The sequence below is a fragment of the Ptychodera flava genome, chromosome 22 (assembly GCF_041260155.1).
Source record: "Ptychodera flava strain L36383 chromosome 22, AS_Pfla_20210202, whole genome shotgun sequence".
NCBI lineage: Eukaryota > Metazoa > Hemichordata > Enteropneusta > Ptychoderidae > Ptychodera > Ptychodera flava.
This window is the reverse complement of record NC_091949.1, coordinates 29,688,298-29,709,691: the sequence shown is the minus strand read 5'-3', so window position 1 is coordinate 29,709,691 and position 21,394 is coordinate 29,688,298. Positions and strand designations below refer to the sequence as shown.

The 21,394-nt window shown below is 40.3% G+C and overlaps 1 long non-coding RNA gene across 1 annotated transcript; it reads left to right on the top strand.

Annotated features, from left to right (window-relative positions):
* The first annotated feature begins 463 nt into the window (after positions 1-463).
* Positions 464-20,889, top strand: LOC139123153 (uncharacterized). Its single transcript, XR_011549611.1, has 5 exons — positions 464-700; positions 15,907-16,061; positions 16,569-16,714; positions 19,464-19,562; positions 19,687-20,889. It is a non-coding gene; the product is annotated as an uncharacterized lncRNA (long non-coding RNA).
* The last annotated feature ends 505 nt before the right edge of the window (positions 20,890-21,394 follow it).

Genomic DNA, 21,394 nt, shown 5'->3' with positions numbered 1-21,394 from the left:
GGAGAAAACCAGAGGAAGTCCCCCTCTCAATATCATTTTGTAAAATACGTGACTTTTACGCCCTTAAGGCACAACCTTGGAAGAAAAACTGTGACAAATACGTTCAATTCACGACGGACAAAAAGAACGAAAAGAAGCTTTTTCGGGGATTTGTTTGAAAGTGGATTCTCCCCTCTTGTATGGCAATAAAAAATAAGGGAAAATAAAAACATCAATTCCAATGTTATGATCGATAGGAAAGAGAATGGTGATATGTGATAAAATGTTGGTATTTTGCAGAGATTGTCTTTCTCTACCACAGCAGCACATCCCTCCGGCACGGAACTATTCTCCGAGCAACGTGACACCACCTACGTTTGTAAAAGCGAATACTTTCGTTTTTCTGAGGTTACGGTCAAAGTGAATAGCGCCACCTTTCGTTATAACCATGCACGAGTTTCGTTATAACCATGCACGAGTAAAATAATTCAGATGACTCGACCGTGTGACCACTTCGACGCCGCCGTAACTGGCAATTTACTGCGCGGACAAGTTTCAAATTCAATATTCAAGCGTGTTATGGTTACACAGCAATGTACAACAACTAATCGGGTTTAAACGACCCACTCGCATTTGCTCGACAAGGTATATTCGTGACTGATATGCGAGATAAGTGGCAATAGGGAATGACGAACGCTAGAGACTAGCAACAACTCATTCGGTGAGTCAGCACTTTCTGTTCTTTTCCTTGATCTGGATATGATCCTGATAATTTGACATGTTTGGATTATTCCAACTTAAAAGGTCACCAATGTATCTGTTTGTGTGTAATCAAAACGTTTTGCAATTCTCTTACGCCCAGATTTGTTGAGAGATTGGATGAACCCTCACTCACTCTGCTTAATTCATATGAATGTAGAAACAAATCTGCAAGGTGTGGTGCAGAGTTTCTTCACATTGGAATGCCCACAGTTTGCCTAAATATCATGCCTGCAAATTTGATGAATATGTTGTGGATGAGGAAATGAAGCATCTTAATAACTTCCATCAGTGTATTTATGTTTGGCATCAGTGTTGTTACTGAAATATCTAGCTGCAAATTTGTAGCTCTACGGTGAGGCGGTCGGTGAGTTTTGGTTTTTGCGACATCGCTCACCAGTAGAGCTACAATGCCGAAGGCCCTGAAGCATACAAAATAAAGCACGCTGCACATGGCATGGCATTTTGATGTAAAATCCCATATATTTACTGCATTTGGTCATACTGATTTATCACTACTGAAGATTAAACACTGTACTACACTAACCTTGTCGTGTATGGGGTTTGGTATTTGTTCAAATACGTCGATCGCGTTCCAAAAACATTTCTTGGAGCCGCCATTACCGGTAATGGCGGCTCCAGGAAACACGCTCAATGTTTATGGAACGCGATCGACGTGTCTGTGCGGCAAAATCTTGTCGCCGGTGTTCAAAAAAATATAGACCCCCCCCCCCCTGCATTTTTCGCGAAAAAATGATGACCCCCCCCCCCTTTGTCAGACGAAAAATTTTGATGACCCCCCCCCCCCCCCCCCCCCCCGCTGAAAAATAACCAAAACCCATATGTCAAATTTACCCGCACGGTTTGGATTTGAACTCCGGTACGCGGCGCACTTTATTCGTGTAGCAGAGATGCCAGTGCACAAACTTCTCAGCCACATCCATGCAAATGTCTGTTAATTAGGACGACTGTAAGGCAATTTTGAACTTCATTTCCATAGACAACTTATGTCCATGGACATTGTATAAAGTAAACTTTATTGGAGTGGTTCGCCAAAGGCAGCCCTCCGGTTAAGAGGGTCATGGGCCATTACGTAAAGTCAACTTTATTCTAGTGGGCCACCAAAGGTGGCCCGCTGGTAAAAAGAGGGTTGACCATGGCCATTGCACGAAGTAAACTTTACTGAACAGGGCCGCTGAAGGCGTCCGGCCGTTAAGATGGTCATGGGGTATTACAATAAAGTCAATTTATTGTAGTGGGCCGCCACAGGCGGCCCGCGGTAAAGAGGGTCGATCATGGCCATTGCATGAAGTAAACCTAATTAGAGTGGTCCGCCAAAGGCGCCTGCCCATTAAGATGGTCATGGGTAATACATAATGTATATTTATTGTAGTGGGCCGCCGAAGGCGGCCCGCCGGTAAAGAGGGTCGATCATAGCCATGGCATAAAAGTGAACTTTATTGTAGGTATTATGTTTTTGAAAATGTGGTGACCCCCCCCTTTCCTACCAGTGAAAAAGTGATGACCCCCCTTCTCGGATTCCAAAATTATGATGAACCCCCCCTGGATTTAGAGGCTTTGTCTTCAGGTACAACATCATGTTCATCATGCAAGGTATCTAGGCATTTGCGTACTGCAGGGTCACCAAAGGCCAATCTTTAGAGTGTTGATGACTGTATTTGAAGAACATACATGTAGAATGCAGGCTTTTACTTTATCTCGGACAGCACTTACGTCTGAAAGGCATTTTACGTGAACTCCTTCGAATGCTGCCCATTTCCTTCCAAAAGATTGTGCAGCATTTTTTCTGCAGAAAAATAAAAAGTTTGTTTCTCATCCTCATGCATGTCAATTCAGACCCACCATGTCAACCTTTTTTTTCTGTTCATGAGGAAATAAAATGGCAAAAAGAAACACAAAAATACACGATGATAGTACGTAACACAGTGCTGTATAAAACAGAACTGTAAACAAAGTCATTGACACTAACATTCCATTCAGAACTGTACACATATATGTCACTGTAATATTACACAGTCAAAACTGTGCACTGCCACTAAAAATCAAACCAAGGAACTGATGTGAAACAAAAATACTAAAGCAACACTGCTGTGCATAATCTCTGTGTGCAGTCGTATATTGTTCATATATTTTTGCGTGTTCTTGTTGAATTTTAAAAAATTTGAGAAGAAAAAAAAACGTGTCACCGCATCATTTTTGCAATATGTCTAGGATTAGAAACACACATTATTTTTTCTTGGTCTAATGATCTTAAAATTTAAGTTCCAGTTAACCTTAGGTGGCTCAGAATATTTAGGGTACACTGGAAGAGCTGCCTGAGTTTGCCATTATCAATGATGTTAGCCCTCTGAGTACCATAATATTACCCATCAAAATTTCAGTGCAACATTTTACCAATTTTTATGATTTTTTCTTTCATTTTTTTATAATTTTGGACCAAATGGACATCACATTTCATTGGCTGCAGTTTTTGATCAAATTTGGGTAAAAATCTGTAACAAAATTTACGGAGCTATATTCAGTACAGGTGACAAAAATGACTTTGGCACTCAAAGGGTTAAAGTCACGGGTTATTACATGACTGTGAGGTTTGTAACAAAAGGGAGATGACATTCAATTGAAAGTCATTTTATTAAGATTGCTAATTTCCCATTCCTGCAAACTACCTGGACTGTAAAAACATGAATTTCAACCATTTTTCCGTAAGCTGTTGATGGTGTCTAGACTTGACCTCCTGCGTATTCAAGCTCAATGCTCTAGAGCCTTCGGCAAAAGTTCACAACTCCAGCACAACATATCGACAGCTCATGGTAATATGGTAAACTACATGAACATTTCTCTCGTTGTCATACATTTAAATCTCAATTCATTAAAAATGTATCTTCCCTTGCCACCTATTCCACCATTGCCATCTATTCCACCATTGCCATCTATTCCACCATTGCCACCTATTCCACCATTGCCACCTATTCCACCATTGCCACCTATTCCACCATTGCCACCTATTCCACCATTGCCACCTATTCCACCATTGCCACCTATTCCACCATTGCCATCTATTCCACCATTGCCACCTATTCCACTATTGCCACCTATTCCACCATTGCCACCTATTCCACCATTGCCATCTATTCCACCATTGCCACCTATTCCACTATTGCCATCTATTCCACCATTGCCATCTATTCCACTATTGCCACCTATTCCACCATTGCCACTAATTCCACCATTGTCACCTATTCCACCATTGCCACCTATTCCACCATTGCCACCTATACCACCATTGCCACCTATTCCACCATTGTCACCTATTCCGTCATTGCCACATATTCAACCATTGCCACCTATTCCATCATTGCCACATATTCCACCATTGCCACCTATTCCACCATTGCCACCTATTCCACCAATGCCACCTATTCCACCATTGCCACCTATTCCACCATTGCCATCTATTCCACCATTGCCACCTATTCCACCATTGCCACCTATTCCACCATTGCCACCTATTCCACCATTGCCACCTATTCCACCATTGCCATCTATTACACCATTGTCACCTATTCCACCATTGCCACCTATTCCACCATTGCCATCTATTACACCATTGTCACCTATTCCACCATTGCCACCTATTCCACCATTGCCACCTATTCCACCATTGCCACCTATCCCACCATTGCCACCTATTTGCCACCTATTCCACCATTGTCACCTATTCCACCATTGCCACCTATTCCACCATTGCCACCTATTCCACCATTGCCACCTATTCCACCATTGCCACCTATCCACCATTGCCACCTATTTGCCACCTATTCCACCATTGTCACCTATTCCACCATTGCCACCTATTCCACCATTGCCACCTATTCCACCATTGTCACCTATTCCACCATTGCCACCTATTCCACCATTGCCACCTATTCCACCATTGCCACCTATCCCACCATTGCCACCTATTTGCCACCTATTCCACCATTGTCACCTATTCCACCATTGCCACCTATTCCACCATGCCACCTATTCCACCATTGCCACCTATTCCACCATTGCCACCTATTCCACCATTGCCACCTATTCCACCATTGCCACCTATTTGCCACCTATTCAACCATTGCCACCTATTCCACTATTGCCACCTATTCCACCATTGCCACCTATTCCACCATTGCCACCTATTCCACCATTGCCACCTATTTGCCACCTATTCCACCATTGCCACCTATTCCACCATTGCCACCTATTCCACCATTGCCATCTATTACACCATTGTCACCTATTCCACCATTGCCACCTATTCCACCATTGCCACCTATTCCACCATTGCCACCTATCCCACCATTGCCACCTATTTGCCACCTATTCCACCATTGTCACCTATTCCACCATTGCCACCTATTCCACCAATGCCACCTATTCCACATTGCCACCTATTCCACCATTGCCACCTATTCCACCATTGCCACCTATTCCACCATTGCCACCTATTCCACCATTGCCACCTATTCCACCATTGCCACCTATTCCACCATTGCCATCTATTCCACCATTGCCACCTATTCCACCATTGCCACCTATTCCACCATTGCCACCTATTTGCCACCTATTCCACCATTGCCACCTATTCAACCATTGCCACCTATTCCACCATTGCCACCTATTCCACCATTGTCACCTATTCCACCATTGTCACCTATTCCACCATTGCCACCTATTCCACCATTGCCACCTATTCCACCATTGCCACCTATTCAACCATTGCCACCTATTCAACCATTACCACCTATTCCACCATTGCCACCTATTCCACCATTGCCACCTATTCAACCATTGCCACCTATTTGCCACCTATTCCACCATTGCCACCTATTCCAGCATTGTCACCTATTCAACCATTACCACCTATTCCACCATTGCCACCTATTCCACCATTGCCACCTATTCCACCATTGCCACCTATTCCACCATTGCCACCTATTCCACCATTGCCACCTATTCCACCATTGCCACCTATTCCACCATTGCCACCTATTCCACCATTGCCACCTATTCCACCATTGCCACCTATTCAACCATTGCCACCTATTCCACCATTGCCACCTATTTGCCACCTATTCCACCATTGCCACCTATTCCAGCAGTGTCACCTATTCAACCATTACCACCTATTCCACCATTGCCACCTATTCCACCATTGCCACCTATTCCACCATTGCCACCTATTCCACCATTGCCACCTATTCCACCATTGCCACCTATTTGCAACCTATTCCACCATTGCCACCTATTCCACCATTGCCACCTATTCCACCATTGCCATCTATTACACCATTGTCACCTATTCCACCATTGACCTACCATTCCACCCATTGCCACCTATTCAACCATTGCCATCTATTCCACCATCGCCACCTATTTCACCATTGCCACCTATTCCACCATTGCCACCTATTTGGCACCTATTCCACCATTGCCACCTATTCCACCATTGCCACCCATTCCACCATTGCCACCCATTCCACCATTGCCACCCATTCCACCATTGCCACCTATTCCACCATTGCCACCTATTCCACCATTGTCCACCTATTACTACTATTCCACCATTGCCACCTATTCCACCATTGCACCTATTCCACCATTGTCCACCTATTCCACCATTGCCACCTATTCCACCATTGCCACCTATTCCACCATTGTCACCTATTCCACCATTGCCACCTATTCCACCATTGCCACATATTCCACCATCGCCACCTATTTGCCACCTATTCCACCATTGCAACCTATTCCACCTTTGCCACCTATTTGCCACCTATTCCACCATTGCCACCTATTCCACCATTGCCACCTATTCCACCATTGCCACTTATTCCACCATTGCCACTTATTCCACCATTGTCACCTATTCCACCATTGCCATCTATTCCACCATTGCCACCTATTCCACCATTGCCACCTATTCCACCATTGCCACCTATTCCACCATTGCCACCTATTCCACCATTGCCACCTATTCCACCATTGCCACCTATTCCACCATTGCCACCTATTCCACCATTGCCATCTATTCCACCATTGCCACCTATTCCACCATTGCCACCTATTCCACCATTGCCACCTATTCCACCATTGCCACCTATTCCACCATTGCCACCTATTTGCCACCTATTCCACCATTGTCACCTATCCACCATTGTCACCTATTCCACCATTGCCACCTATTCCACCATTGCCACCTATTCCACCATTGCCACCTATTCCACCATTGCCATCTATTCCACCATTGCCACTATTCCACCATTGCCACCTATTCCAACATCGCCACCTATTCCACCATTGCAACCTATTCCACCTTTGCCACCTATTTGCCACCTATTCCACCATTGCCACCTATTCCACCATTGCCACCTATTCCACCATTGCCACCTATTCCACCATTGCCACTTATTCCACCATTGCCACTTATTCCACCATTGTCACCTATTCCACCATTGCCACCTATTCCACCATTGCCACCTATTCCACCATTGCCACCTATTCCACCATTGTCACCTATTCCACCATTGTCACCTATTCCACCATTGCCACCTATTCCACAATTGCCACCTATTCCACCATTGCCACCTATTCCACCATTGCCATCTATTCCACCATTGCCATCTATTCCACCATTGCCACCTATTCCAACATCGCCACCTATTCCACCATTGCCACCTATTCCACCATTGCCACCTATTCCACCATTGCCACCTATTCCACCATTGCCACCTATTCCACCATCGCCACCTATTCCACCATCGCCACCTATTCCACCATTGCCACCTATTTGCCACCTATTCCACCATTGCAACCTATTCCACCTTTGCCACCTATTTGCCACCTATTCCACCATTGCCACCTATTCCACCATTGCCACCTATTCCACCATTGCCACCTATTCCACCATTGCCACCTATTCCACCATTGCCACCTATTCCACCATTGCCACCTATTCCACCATTGCCACCTATTCCACCATTGTCACCTATTCCACCATTGCCACCTATTCCACCATTGCCACCTATTCCACCATAGCCACCTATTCCAACATTACCAACTATTCCACCATTGCCACCTATTCCACCATTGCCACCTATTCCACCATTGCCACCTATTCCACCATTGCCACTTATTCCACCATTGTCACCTATTCCATCATTGCCACCTATTCCACCATTGCCACCTATTCCACCATAGCCACCTATTCCACCATAGCCACCTATTCCACCATTGTCACCTATTCCACCATTGCCATCTATTCCACCATTGCTACCTATTCCACCATTGCCACATATTCCACCATTGCCACCTATTTGCCAATGCTACCATTACTATATATCTCTTATTTTCAAAGGATGTAACAGCAGACAAACATACAAATTTACAGTCTTGTACTTGTTTATTCTAGATGAATACAAAATATGTCTGATGCATTTGCCATAACTGCCTGCACTAAGTATAAATTTTATCAAATTTTTATTTTTTCAATAATATAATGACACAATACAGTTCTTGCCAAATTTTCTTTGGTGTAAATTGATAAAATTTGAAATTAGAAATAATGTGTAAATATTAAAAATATATATATTTGCATTATTTTCCATGATCCCCTTACAAATGTGTTTTGAAAATTTATCATTGAGCACCACAATTCAAGCACTAGGTAAAATGATGCAGCTGATTATTTACAATATAGCCTTGTTCACGGTTATAGGTTTGTTACTAAATATAGCTGTACGCGCGCGACATCGGACACGCAGCTTGAAATGCGGACAAATTTTATCAATGTTGCATGCGTGGCTGTTTTTGCAGCTTGTACTCTGAGTCGTGAATATGTTTTTTAGTATTCACTGTTACACTAGCAGTCGCCCACTGAGATGTATTTTCGTCGTTCTTGCATGCGTAATTTTCAAAAGCGTAATCTAAAAATGCGGACAAATATTTATTTTTGCATATTAATGAGAGAACAGTGACGTGAACTGTGAACGGCCCTATTTAAACTGGTAAACAGACTAACAAGTAAAGGAAAGTGAATCAATAGAAAAAGGAAATATTGTACTCAAAATCCTAAAAATTACAGTATTATGTAATCAGTTTTGCTATTCAATTTATAGGACAGATAAGCTTGTATACATATATGTTTGATTTATAATTGCATGTATTGCTAGATCAAATTTTATAGCAACTTTATAAGTATAGGTTAACTTGTCACTATTTATGCAGATTGAAAAGATGCTATTCTGAGGATTATATTAGTAAATAAAGAAATAAATAAGTAACAGGAATAAAGACAAAAAGAAACAAAATAAATTAGGATAGAAATATTGTACAGAAAATCACAAACATTTCCATAACAGTCAAAACATATTGCTGTTCAATGAAAGGCAGACTGTCACTAAATACTACAAGAAATATCAAGAACTTTTGTTTTGACTCAATCTCTAGCTATTAGCAGGAGTTCATTTTCATACTTCTTGTAATAGTGTTGGTAGACGCTACAGAGCAAATTGCTACAAAGTTGTCTGAAATTATATATTCGCGGATGATGTAAACCCTGATATTCAATATTGTCTAATGTGTCCTAACAACGCCACCCTATAGCAGTGTTGAATCTAGAACGCGTTTTCGCGCCATTGACGCTATAATTTCTTCAATGGCCCTAAAAAAAATTACCGAGGCGCCTGATGTGGCGCGTCTCTCAGCTCAGCCACAGAGTTCAGCGACAAATACTGATACTGACGTTGATAATCGGCATATCGCGATGTTTTGTCTACAAGTAAAATAATTGACAGCTTGACATACAATGTTACAAATACGTAGTTTTTTCAAGCCTGAGAAAACACCTACATCACTGATTGGCATATCGCGATGTAAAAATAATTATTCTGATTGGTTTTCAGTAAAAGTGTCTGTCAGTCATGATTTTCATCCTCAAACCGCGTGTCAAACAACTCTTATCCGTTAAATTCAGTTGTCAATCAAATTAACATGTGCTCCGAAATTTGCGTTCGAGTGAAAGTTCAGGAAAGTTCTACTTCGTTCTAGCTGTCCGATTGAGAGCAAATATGTCACGCATAACGTCGTTTTTCAAACCGATCTTTTCGGGAAACAAGAATTCCACGGAGCCAGAGAACATTGAAATGACCGAGTTCGAAAAATCGGTGGTGAGCGACAATGGTGAATCCCGCCGTGATGCTGAAAGTTCAGATCAAGACATGCACTGTCGCGGCAGTGCAGACGACACTTCAAATATTGATGACGCAGATGGAAATGGCTCGGAACCGCCACCTTCAAAACAGCCAAGAACTGAAACGAGGAAATTTATGCGTCGATGGTTGAACGATTTTCCTTGGGTACGCTACTCTGAGGAAGACGGCGGCATGAAATGCCAAGTCTGTATCGATGGCAAGAAATCTAACGCGTTCACGGAAGGTAAAGGATGCCGTAATTTCCGTACCTCGACTCTAACTCGCCACGTGTCCTATGCTGATCATCAAAATGCACTGACTGAAATGACAATGAGGTCAGCTTTTCAAACCTCTGCTAAAACGGCACGAACAAAATCTCAGGATGGAATTATAACGGGTCTGAGATCAGTCTATTGGATGGCAAAAGAAAATGTCGCTGTGCATAAATATCCTTCGCTCATGAAAATGATCGAACTGCAAGGTTGTGAAAATATCAAATACATTGATGTTGGGAAAAATGCTACCTACTCGTCAAAAGCAACAGCAGATGAGTTCATCGACGCGATTTCCGATGTGATCGTGGAAAATGTTGTTAGTAATGTCCATGCTAGCCGCTACGTAGCAGTTCTTATCGACGAAAGTACAGACATCTCTGTGTCCAAGAAATTGAATGTGTACGTCCGTGTTGTATCGCCCACTGACTTTCAACCGCGAACTTATTTCTTTGGAAACGTGCTTCTAGAAAGTGGACGCGGTACTGCCGAAAACGTGTACGATAAACTGTGTGCAACTCTAAAAGAGAAGAATATCGGACTAGACAAAGTAATGGCGTTGGGCTCCGACGGAGCGTCTGTAATGACGGGATCTAAAACTGGTGTGAGCGCTAGACTGAAGGCAGCCAATCCGTACCTCGTCAACATACACTGCGTGGCACATCGGCTGGCCCTCGTTACAAGTCAGGCGGCTGCTGCCGTCGCATATCTCAACGATGTTTATCAGAAAACTCTGACGGATTTGTACTACTATTTCAGCCGTTCCGCAGTTCGTACGTCCGCATTAAACGTATACAAGATGTCCTTGATGACCCGACACTCAAAATAAAGGAAGTTCACGCTGTTCGCTGGTTTTCTTTTTATGGTGCATTAGATGCCGTTTACCGTAGCTGGGATGCATTGGTAACCTACGCCTCTGAAACCGGTGATCGCGATCCGACAGCGAAAGGGTTTGGAAAAAAACTGACTAACTATGAATTTATTGCAACAATGCATTTTTTAATGGATGTAATGCCCCCATTAACAGAGCTCAGTCTTGTTTTCCAAAAGCAAGATATTGATATCAGTACCATTCGACCAGCAGTAGATGCAGTTAAACGTCAGTTAGAATTTTTTAAAACTGAAGACGGTCACTATTTGCAGCTCTTCTTGTCCTCATTAGAGAAGACCTCTTCAGACTCGTATGAATTGAATGGCCATACTCTAACGCACAGGAAACTAAATTTAGAAAAGTCAGGGCAGATTTCATTACCAATTTAATTCAGCAACTGGATAAAAGATTTCCAACACACTCTACCAATATTATTGATTCATTTGCAGTGTTGTCTCTTCGCACTCTGTCATTTGTACCAAAAGATGAGCTGCCAATGTTTGGTTGTGAAAAGTTAGAGCAACTTCTTGATCAATATGATGGTATTGTTGACAGAGATGCCACCAGACAAGAGTGGGCTTTAGTCAAAGAATTGGTCTTACAGCAGCAATATCCAAGGGATAAATTGTCAACTTTATGGGGGTTGATTTTCAAGTTTCATCATGATCTATTTCCAAACTTATTGAAGTTGTGTGAAATTTCTCTGATACTCCCAGTTCAAACAGCAGATTGTGAACGTGGCTTTAGTGTCCAAAACAATATCAAAGTTTCACTGAGAAATAGACTTGGACCAGACACTCTAAATAAACTCATGTTTATAAACATTGAAGGACCTTCTATCGAGTCATTTGACTTTGACCGAGCATTGCATGTTTGGTCTGCCAAAAAAGACCGTAGAATCTTTCACAAAAAGTGAACAATACTGAGTAAAACTCGACCAATGCAGTTATTTACTATATGAAAGGACTAACAAGCAAAATGTTCTTAGTTTTTCTTTTAGTCTGTTACAAGTGTTCACTGTTCAGAATTCAGTGTTTGTAGTCAGTCCTTACAAGTGTCACATGCTTGTGGCTCTGTGGGATGCTATACCCTTCCTTGACCGGTCACAATAAAGAACAAACATGAAAAATGAACAGAATAAACGTGTAGACTGAGTGGATTGTAATAGTATTTTATTGGTATACATTTTCTAAAATGGCCCCTTAAAATCTGTGATGGCCCCTCATTTTGTGTGAAAGGGGCCGAAATGGCCCCTGAAAGTAAAATCCTAGATACAACACTGCTATAGCCTACACTTACTACAGGTAAATACATGCTGTGGATCACACCACACAGTCTCTGGCACCCTCTCACATGTGCCATGGTACCAGTCCATGCACTTTGTAGATATCAACATATCAGCTTGCCCAACATCTGGCTGTCTTCAGTGCAGTAGCAGTAGAGTTGCACATCTTTGCTCTTGCAGATGCTGTTGGCACGGCAACATCTAGCATATGGAAACTCATCTAATTTCCCTCACTGGAATGAGTGGACCAGATGATTCTCATTTGGTCTTGCTGCCAGGAAAATTCTGCAAGGTCACGTCCATGGCATTAGCAGTGGCGTTAACAATGGCGAATAATCTGCAGTCCTTGCAACCAACTTGTTTATGAGGAGTTGGCCACTGGATGGTCATCTTCTTTCTGCTGGTGTAGATCATCCACACAATGGCTCAGCATTGCCATCAAGGGAAGGTACCATGGAGTTGTACACCTTAACTGTCCCTTCTTGGGAATTGAAGTTAGAGATGGTGATCCAGTGGTTGCAGTGGATGTTAAGTATCTGGACGAAATGTTACCAATAAAACAATTTAAATACAAAAAAAAAGTATCTGGACGAATGGATTATACGGTGTTTCAACAAAAACTCCTGCAGTGACGACTCCAGCATCCTGCAACCCATCCACAGCTAGAAATTGCTCCTGAAGAAGTGCCTGGCTAGATGGTTATCGTCTGCTTGCATTGGTCTCTTACTTCGACTATCGACTCCCTCTAACTGATTTCAGGGAGCATCCCGCTCTCTGGACAGGAGACCAAGGCAAGTGAAGATGGGCTGTATTTGATGCTGGGTCAGTAAGCCACTGTCCAGGTGTCTTGGTTACGCTGTTTGGTTGTGGTGTTCACATACATAAGCCCTGTATTCTGTTCATTATCAACCTACAAGACAAGAAACATGAAAAACTTAATTTAAAGTGACCTTTAGGGTTAGTCTGTCTCATACATATTCATAGGTAAATGATGAGAAATGTAACATCAAAGGGCTTAACTTAGAGTTAATACCAAGTAACAATTTTGTGTGATGATGATGATGGACATGAAAAGAGTTTGAAGATGAAGAAGTAGAAGGAAGAAGGCTTTTTTATCAAACTGTAGAAGCCTATGTCATGCAATCTATTTTTACATTTTTTATATCAAAAATCTACTTTAGGCACACTGCTAGCACAAATTGATGTAAATCTATGCAAATGCTGTCAGTACATTGTGACCAGAACTAATTTTGGACCTTGATGAATATTCACCATTTGAAGTCGCTGTCAAGCTAGACACAGTTTTAAAGTAATATGCTTCACTCTTAGACTAACTAATGTATTTGTGGTTGAAATGTTTAAAGATTTACACAAGTCAAGTTTGATTGTGGTGTACAAACTGCTGAGGTAATCTTATAGCATGAAAATTTTCATCTTACAGTGGAAACTAAACCATAATCACTGGTACTTGGTTTGATAACTTCATGGTCTTCAACTTCTGACTGTTTTGCATTCTCTGAAGTGATTGTGGGCGTCTTCTTTGATAGGTACGGTTTCAGCTGGTCATAAGCTACACTTCTACCATGAACATCACCACTTTTTTGAGTTACACAGTGTTACAAGGTTGCCTTTTTTCAATTCCTTTAAAGAAAGGAAAAAACACGCCCATTAATAAATAGCAGCTTGTATTGTTTTTATTTGCACCATTGTTGTCATTGTTGGTTGTACCTGTTCTTCACTCTGTATTTAGGTTGAGTGACTTTGATATTTGAAAGTTGATTGAAAAATGATAATTTCACTCTCTGGAACTTTTAAATTTTTCAAAATTGATAAGTTTTTTTCACTCTTCAAGAATAACATTCATGTATTTACAAATGATGCATTATCTTATGTGTGCATACATTGTGTAGTGAACATGGCTGCCCCTGCATCATCTGCCAGTATGGAGCCCAGTGTGACTGAGATAAAAAAGGAGTCGTAAACAAATCCAAATATGTCCTCTCAAAAAAAGGAGCCAAATCAGAAAATAATTATACAAAGGAACTTCTTGTAAACTCATATCTCTTCAGATTTGTAACGAGAACATTGTAAACATGAAGTGTTGTTATTCATGGGAAAACTCAAATGAAGTGTACTACTGGGATTTTGAAAGGCACTTGCTTTACATATTATGATAGTTGTTGATGAGAAGTCCTACAGATGAAAACAAGTCATCGGACACATGCCATTTCAAGATGTGTTCGGTAACTGTGGTATTTTAACCTAGGCACTAGACTTGGTTCAAGTCGGTGAATTAAAAAAAAAAATCATATATAATAGTTTCTCTTGTGTCTCTCCTATTTCGTACAAACCTATCCGGAATTTGGCAGCTCACGCCAGGTTTTCCCAGCTATTGAATGCGTCGAGTTTGAGTCTGCGCAGTAGTGAGTTAGTTTCTGCCGAATTCACCGACTTGGACTTCTTGCAAGTACAGGCGGTGAGACGGACTGTGTACACAGTGACGTAGAGCAAATACAAAATGATTGACAGCCCCGCCGTTATTCTGGCCAATAAGAAGAACGCATGCTCTGCATGCATTCAAAAGTTTGTTGTCATCTCAGTGCAAAGCTAGACATCGAGTACGTTTTATATCTGGGCGAATAATGGCATCAAGTTCGTACATCAACTGCGTTTTACAACTGATCGGTCGACCATCGCTAATCATGCGAGATTACCAAAGAAAGCTTGTTGAGAGTTACATTGAGGGAAAAGATGTGTTTGTCTACGCACCAACCGGCAGCGGAAAATCACTGACATACAAAGTCGCCCCACATTGTTTTGATTTCCATCGCTTTGGGCACGTAAGAGAACAGTCTACAACTGTAAGGACGGTGTCTTTTTCCATCCTTGAAGAACCGGCGACGATTTTCGCATATTGCAACATGGGCCCCACAAACAACACAGATATTTTCACGCGTTTTCGGTGATACAACAGAGGTCGTGCTGACTTTTGTGGGAGTGATCGCACTCGACATTTTGTCAACAACGCCATGTGAGTTTTATGCACGTCTCGTTTAGGTCAATTGGTAACTCCTCCCAATGTGTAAAATTTAGTGATGTCATCTTATGAATAATATATGAGTAAAGAAAACGTCATCTCATGAATAATTTATAGCAACGCAGACCGTGCAAGAAAGCCAAGTCTGTGATTCCGGGTGAAACTCCGCTGCATAGCGTTCACTCCACTCATCGCGTTCACCCTACTCATCGCGTCCACTCACGCGCGCGTTTCACATGAAAGCAGAATACAAATCATTGCGTTCACTCCACTCAAACATTCACAAATCACAGACTTGAACCAAGTCTACCTAGGCACAAACCTACCGAAGAAGAGTTACAAAACCAACTTTTGCATCGTAACCATGTACTCTGTGTAACCACAGTAACTACTGTTGGATTTAAATTTATCATTCTCAAGGATGAAATGTTTCTTTGCTAATCTTGTAGAAGAGAAGAGCACTGTCCACGGTTGAAGACATGACGTACTTTTGTATTCCAATCATCAAGAAGAAACACTCCGTCTTTTACCAACTACGGAAGGGAAGAGATTTAAAGTCAGCAATGAATGACCATGATATGTGCAATCAAACTAGGCAAAAAAGGTACACGATGTAAAATCAGTCCTTTGCCTCAAAAGACAGAACGCCATGCCACAGAGCAGAATCAACTGATTATCAGAGAGCTAATGTGAAAAATGTCAAACAAATTTCCAAACTATATTTGGTACATTATCAGCATGGATGAGACAGCCTGTATAGGCCCTGGCACCGATGGCAATTGAATTCGTGACTTTCGTGACTGACTCGTGAACTTGTACTTTCGGTCTACCACTTGTCAGGCTCATTTTGAAGCTACTCAGAGTAAATAAAGTATTATCAGCTTATTTTTGAGAGAATCAAGGTAGTTATGTGTCAACTTTTTCAAAAATTGCAAATTTATCATTTCTTGGGTACAGAATTCTCATTCTCTTTAGTCATTGCCATTTTTTTGCCGTCTTCATCATGCAGGTGGGCAAGAGATACAAGGAAATTGCAAATTTATCATTTCTTGGGTACAGAATTCTGATTCCTCTCAGTCATTGCCATTTTTTCACTATCTTCACCATCCAGTTGTTTAAGAGATGTAAAGATTGGAGTCGTTTATGATGTTGCTGACCAAGAGAAACGGGAAACTGTCCAGATATGATTTTAGTATTCCAGCTGTACACAGTACAACTTTATTTCACTTCATGACTGGAAAACTGTAACTTTAGAAGGTAAAGGTGTCATAATTTCTGCAATTTATAGAAGTGTGTAATGCTTTAATTACTTTTTGATCAAAAGACTTGTATGTGATGAAAATGGATGACACAGACCTTTGATTAGTCAATGATGATTTAATTTTTCCTCTTCTTATAAAGAAATGATTTACAAACCATCTAAATCTTTATAGAAACAGTGATCAGAGACCCTCTGTCCTATTTTGACAAATAGACAAAGGTGAATGACTGTGGAGAGCATTCTACAAATTATAGAGCAGCAAGACTAGACACTGTATCACCATGTTACTTGGTTCTGATCCTAATTACTGAAAGCTTGAAATGCTTTACCAGTGTTTCAGCCAGCATGTGGCATTGCGACATTTGATGCAATCCATTTTGTTTTGTCCATAAAAAATAATTTCTTGGGTCACCATGATGCAATATATGTAGGCCATAATTTACTTGATATGCATGATATGATAAACAATATTAAAAGAGACCGATCGATGCGAGCGCATGTAACTAAAATGCATAGCGACTGGCAGTGTATACTGTAGAACAGTGTTATGTTTATATTTATGAAAGTGTGATTGACATCATCATTTTCATGGCTTTTTAGAAAGTTTATGTGCGTACACCACGTGGTAGCAGTGAAGTAAATGATACTGAAAGTTTCACATGGGAACATGTCGCTTGGATCAATACTGTCCCGTCTCGGAAACAGAAACGAATCATTTTTTTTTTATGGCACTCCAAGGCCACAACACTTGGCTACTTCCGCAAATCCCGGTCGCAGTGAGAGTATTTCCGACCTAGATGAGCTGACTCTGACGTATGTGTCTAAAAAGAAATGACCGGAATGAAAATTCAACGAAACGTGGCTTCAGAGACCCTAATACCGGTATTTGTGATGGTTGGAACATCATCCCGATGGTAAAGGCATGTAGTGTCGGCTTTGTAAAGACACTGGTAAATGAAACCCATTCACTGATGAAAAGAAAGGAGGATGCTCAAATTTCAGAACATCGACACTGGATCGACATCTACAAAGCATGGATCATAGGAAAGCCATGGAAGAAAGATTTTCAAGTTGCTGTGACTCATGTGCTTACGGACAAAGAGGACGCAATTCTCACGGCCATGCATACAGTCTACTGGCTGGCTAAGAAGATGTATCTACCAGGAAATATTCGTCACTACTAAACTTGCTGGAACTACAAGGCGTGTCTAGCCTACAACACCTCAACTCTGGTGATAATGCTACGTACACATCACAGCAAACTGCCAATGAAATGCAGGATGTGGTGGCATCTGTCATCATGACCAAGATTGAAGCACAGTTACTGGGCAGCGAGTTTGTAAGTGTCCTGACAAACGAAAGTACTGACATTTTAGTGGCAAAAAATTGGTTGTTTACTTATGTCTCATGGATGAAATTTTTTTTCCAAAAACGTGGTATATGTTGGAAATTTTAGCGAGAAGGATGGTACAGCTCTGGTCATCATGACAAACAAGCTATAAGACAAGCTACTCAAGACTGATGAAACATTGAGGCACATCAAATAGTGGGGTTGGGTACGGATGCAGCCACATTATGAGAGGCAAGATTTAAGAAATTGGAAATAAAATCAAAAGTTGTTTGTGAGGATGTTAAAACCTTGGCTGGAACCTGCAAAGTGTACTCTGTATTGAACACTGGTGAAGCACTACACATCGATGTGAACATGGAGCTATAGGAAGAGACTACCTACTGCCATGATGTGAAGTTGTTGAGTTATTGTCCAGGTTGTAGGCAAGATGAAACTAATGTCAAAATCAAAACTGTTGTCTTTCCAAAGAAAGCTGCTGCACATGTAACAGAAAACTGGAGCATGCATATGTATTATGACACATTGTTTTACATTTTAATGCCTCCCACAATACAGAGTAGTAAAAGTACATTTTTAAAATGAAAAGGAAATTACTACAGATTAACAGCTTTGTTAGTTCATTGTTTTGTAAAATCATATATTCCTTGACAAACTTTTCATGCACAGCCGCAAGTAAACTAAACAACGCAAGCATCAGCAGTAGGAAATATACACACAAAGATTGGTCAAGGACAGTAGCTACAAACTGGATGATTTGTTTTGTCAATATTTCTGGTCACTATCAACTACACTTCATGTCCACTCTGAAATGCCCAGGATATTATCTTCATGGTATATGAGTAAAGTACGTTGATACTGTTTACCATTGAATTTTAGTGTGGGCTTAACAACAACTATAATAAAAATAATGTCTGTACATACACCAGGTGACTGAGATGAGTTGACAAACTAGAAGTCTAAACATAAAACAAGCAAGTGTAGTTGAAACACAGGTTTGAAACACTGAAAATCATCACAAGATACAGCCACTGTCTCTTGAATGAATTAAGCCAGCCAAAACTTTTAGACATTTCCAAAACCTCTTACAGAGATTCTGGTGTATAATTGACAACATGGTACTGTTGTATTTTTTGACAGTTTAGTAATTTGCTTAAATTGGTTTTTTGTGATTTGTCTGTACATGTATATTGACTGGAGTGTATGTTGTTTTTATTGTGTGAGGGCCTCAATGGAAAGAAGGTGACCAACTAGTTTGCTAGGCTTATTGAGATACCCTGAATAAAGATGTTTTATAATATAAATTAAAAAAAAGCAGTAATTCATATTGATGTGTGAGTATAGTATTGTATAACTAAAGTAAAGATGGATAATACAAGTGTTTTTTGTTTCTACAGCATGTTAAACCACCATTGGGAGCTGAGCTCATTAAAACTGGAGATTGTGTTGCAGTAATGCTGCAGTCAAAGAGATCTGTCAACACATACATGGCTGAGGTAAGCATAAGATCTGCATATTTTTTTTCCAGGCACCTGTTGTCACAAATGAGATTGTTAAATATTGTGTTGGACACTTTTAACTCTATTTTAAGGATTAAAAAACTTATTTTCTTCTTAACAGGTACTTAACTAGCAGAAGATTCTGAGGAAATTCACTTGAGGTTTATGAAAAAGTGTGGTGAAGTAATCTGTACATTTGGACTCAGAAGAGAGATGAATCATGGGAGTTTTTTGAATCGGTTGTGTGTGGGGTTGGTCTCCCTCAGTTGACAAATAAGAGAGAACAATTTCATTTCTATACACATGACATTGACAAAATAAAGAAACTGATGAAGAGTAAATTTCGTTATTTCAAGTAGAATGACTTATTTCTACTTCAAGCAATGTGTTGATAAAATGTTATCTTGACAGGTCCACTGATACAACTTGTGTTGTGAAAACAAGTTTGCTCATAAAATAGGCAGTTGCTGCAATTTGACTTTTTTCAAAATTATTGATCTGTATTTAACCACACTTGTCTTTTCTTCCAATAGCATGTGAAATTGGCCAGTATATGGCTTGTCAACACACATGTACAAGGTCGTCATTTATTGTGAAATGAATTTTAGTCCAGACTAATATTTAGTCATAAACGATTTTAATGGACATTTTGTGTATAGTGTTCGTACCCTACCACACAAACTAGTTAAAGCCAGGTGCGGATTAAATCAAAAAATCTAGCAACATATAACAATTGCAATTTCAAAGGAGAAAAAAAGACAGAAACACTTCATAATCTTCTTTACACCATAGTTAATCCCGATTCTGGGCCTTTTCGAACCGAGATTTAAATACAAGTATTAATCAATGAGGAGGGTTAATATTATAAATTTTATAGGTTGATTATTTTTACTATTTTATGAAAAAGCTTTAAATTGTTCGATTTGTTCTTATAATTGATGAAAAATTTATATAGGAGTGTTGTTCTCTGAATAACATTAAATCATGAGCCATAAAAATAGTTGAATAACATCTTCAATTAGTGATACTGTACAGTGGTGAAAATTTTACATGATAAGGCGAAATGGAATGAAAACCATGTTTCTTCATCAATTAATCAGCTATTATTTCTACACTTGTGTACATGTATCATATTCACTACAAGTTTGCTTTGGGCTTGTGTTGTAGTGTCCATACCCTTTGTAGAGAGTTAATGAAATATTTTGATGGAGACTTTCCAGCATGGACTAAACATATGAAATGATACTATACATGCTGCCATTTATCATTTTAAGTTTTGTGATTCACTGTGGAAGATCATTAAGCAATAAATAAAATGTATTCATTGTTCTTTCAAAAATAAAGTGTTGCCTTTGTTTTTATTTTAAGAACAACACTATACACACCAGGTGGAATCATAGACCCTAGGGTCTATGGTGGAATTCAAAGGTTTTCAACAAAAGTCATTTTTTGATGTCAGGCCAACTGTATTGATTTGCATTTTGGTAAAACTATTGTATTTTACCCACTAAATTTTACAATGGTTCACAGTATATACTCTAAAATGTGTGTCCGTACCATGTATGAATGCAATAAAGAAGTGTCTGTTTATTATGGAACTAAGACACTTTGTGCGAAACCATTTCCGCACCATATATGTGGCATATGTACTTAAGTCCTGGTAAGGCTTTTTTTCAAAACATTGAGGTTGAAATTTGGCCCTTTTGACCCCTACTTTGTACACTCAATTGTGAAAATGCTGAGAAGTTTTCAAAGAACTTCATAGCGAGACAGTTGTTCATCATAATTTTGACAAATTAATTCACCATGCATAAAATACAAAAAAACAC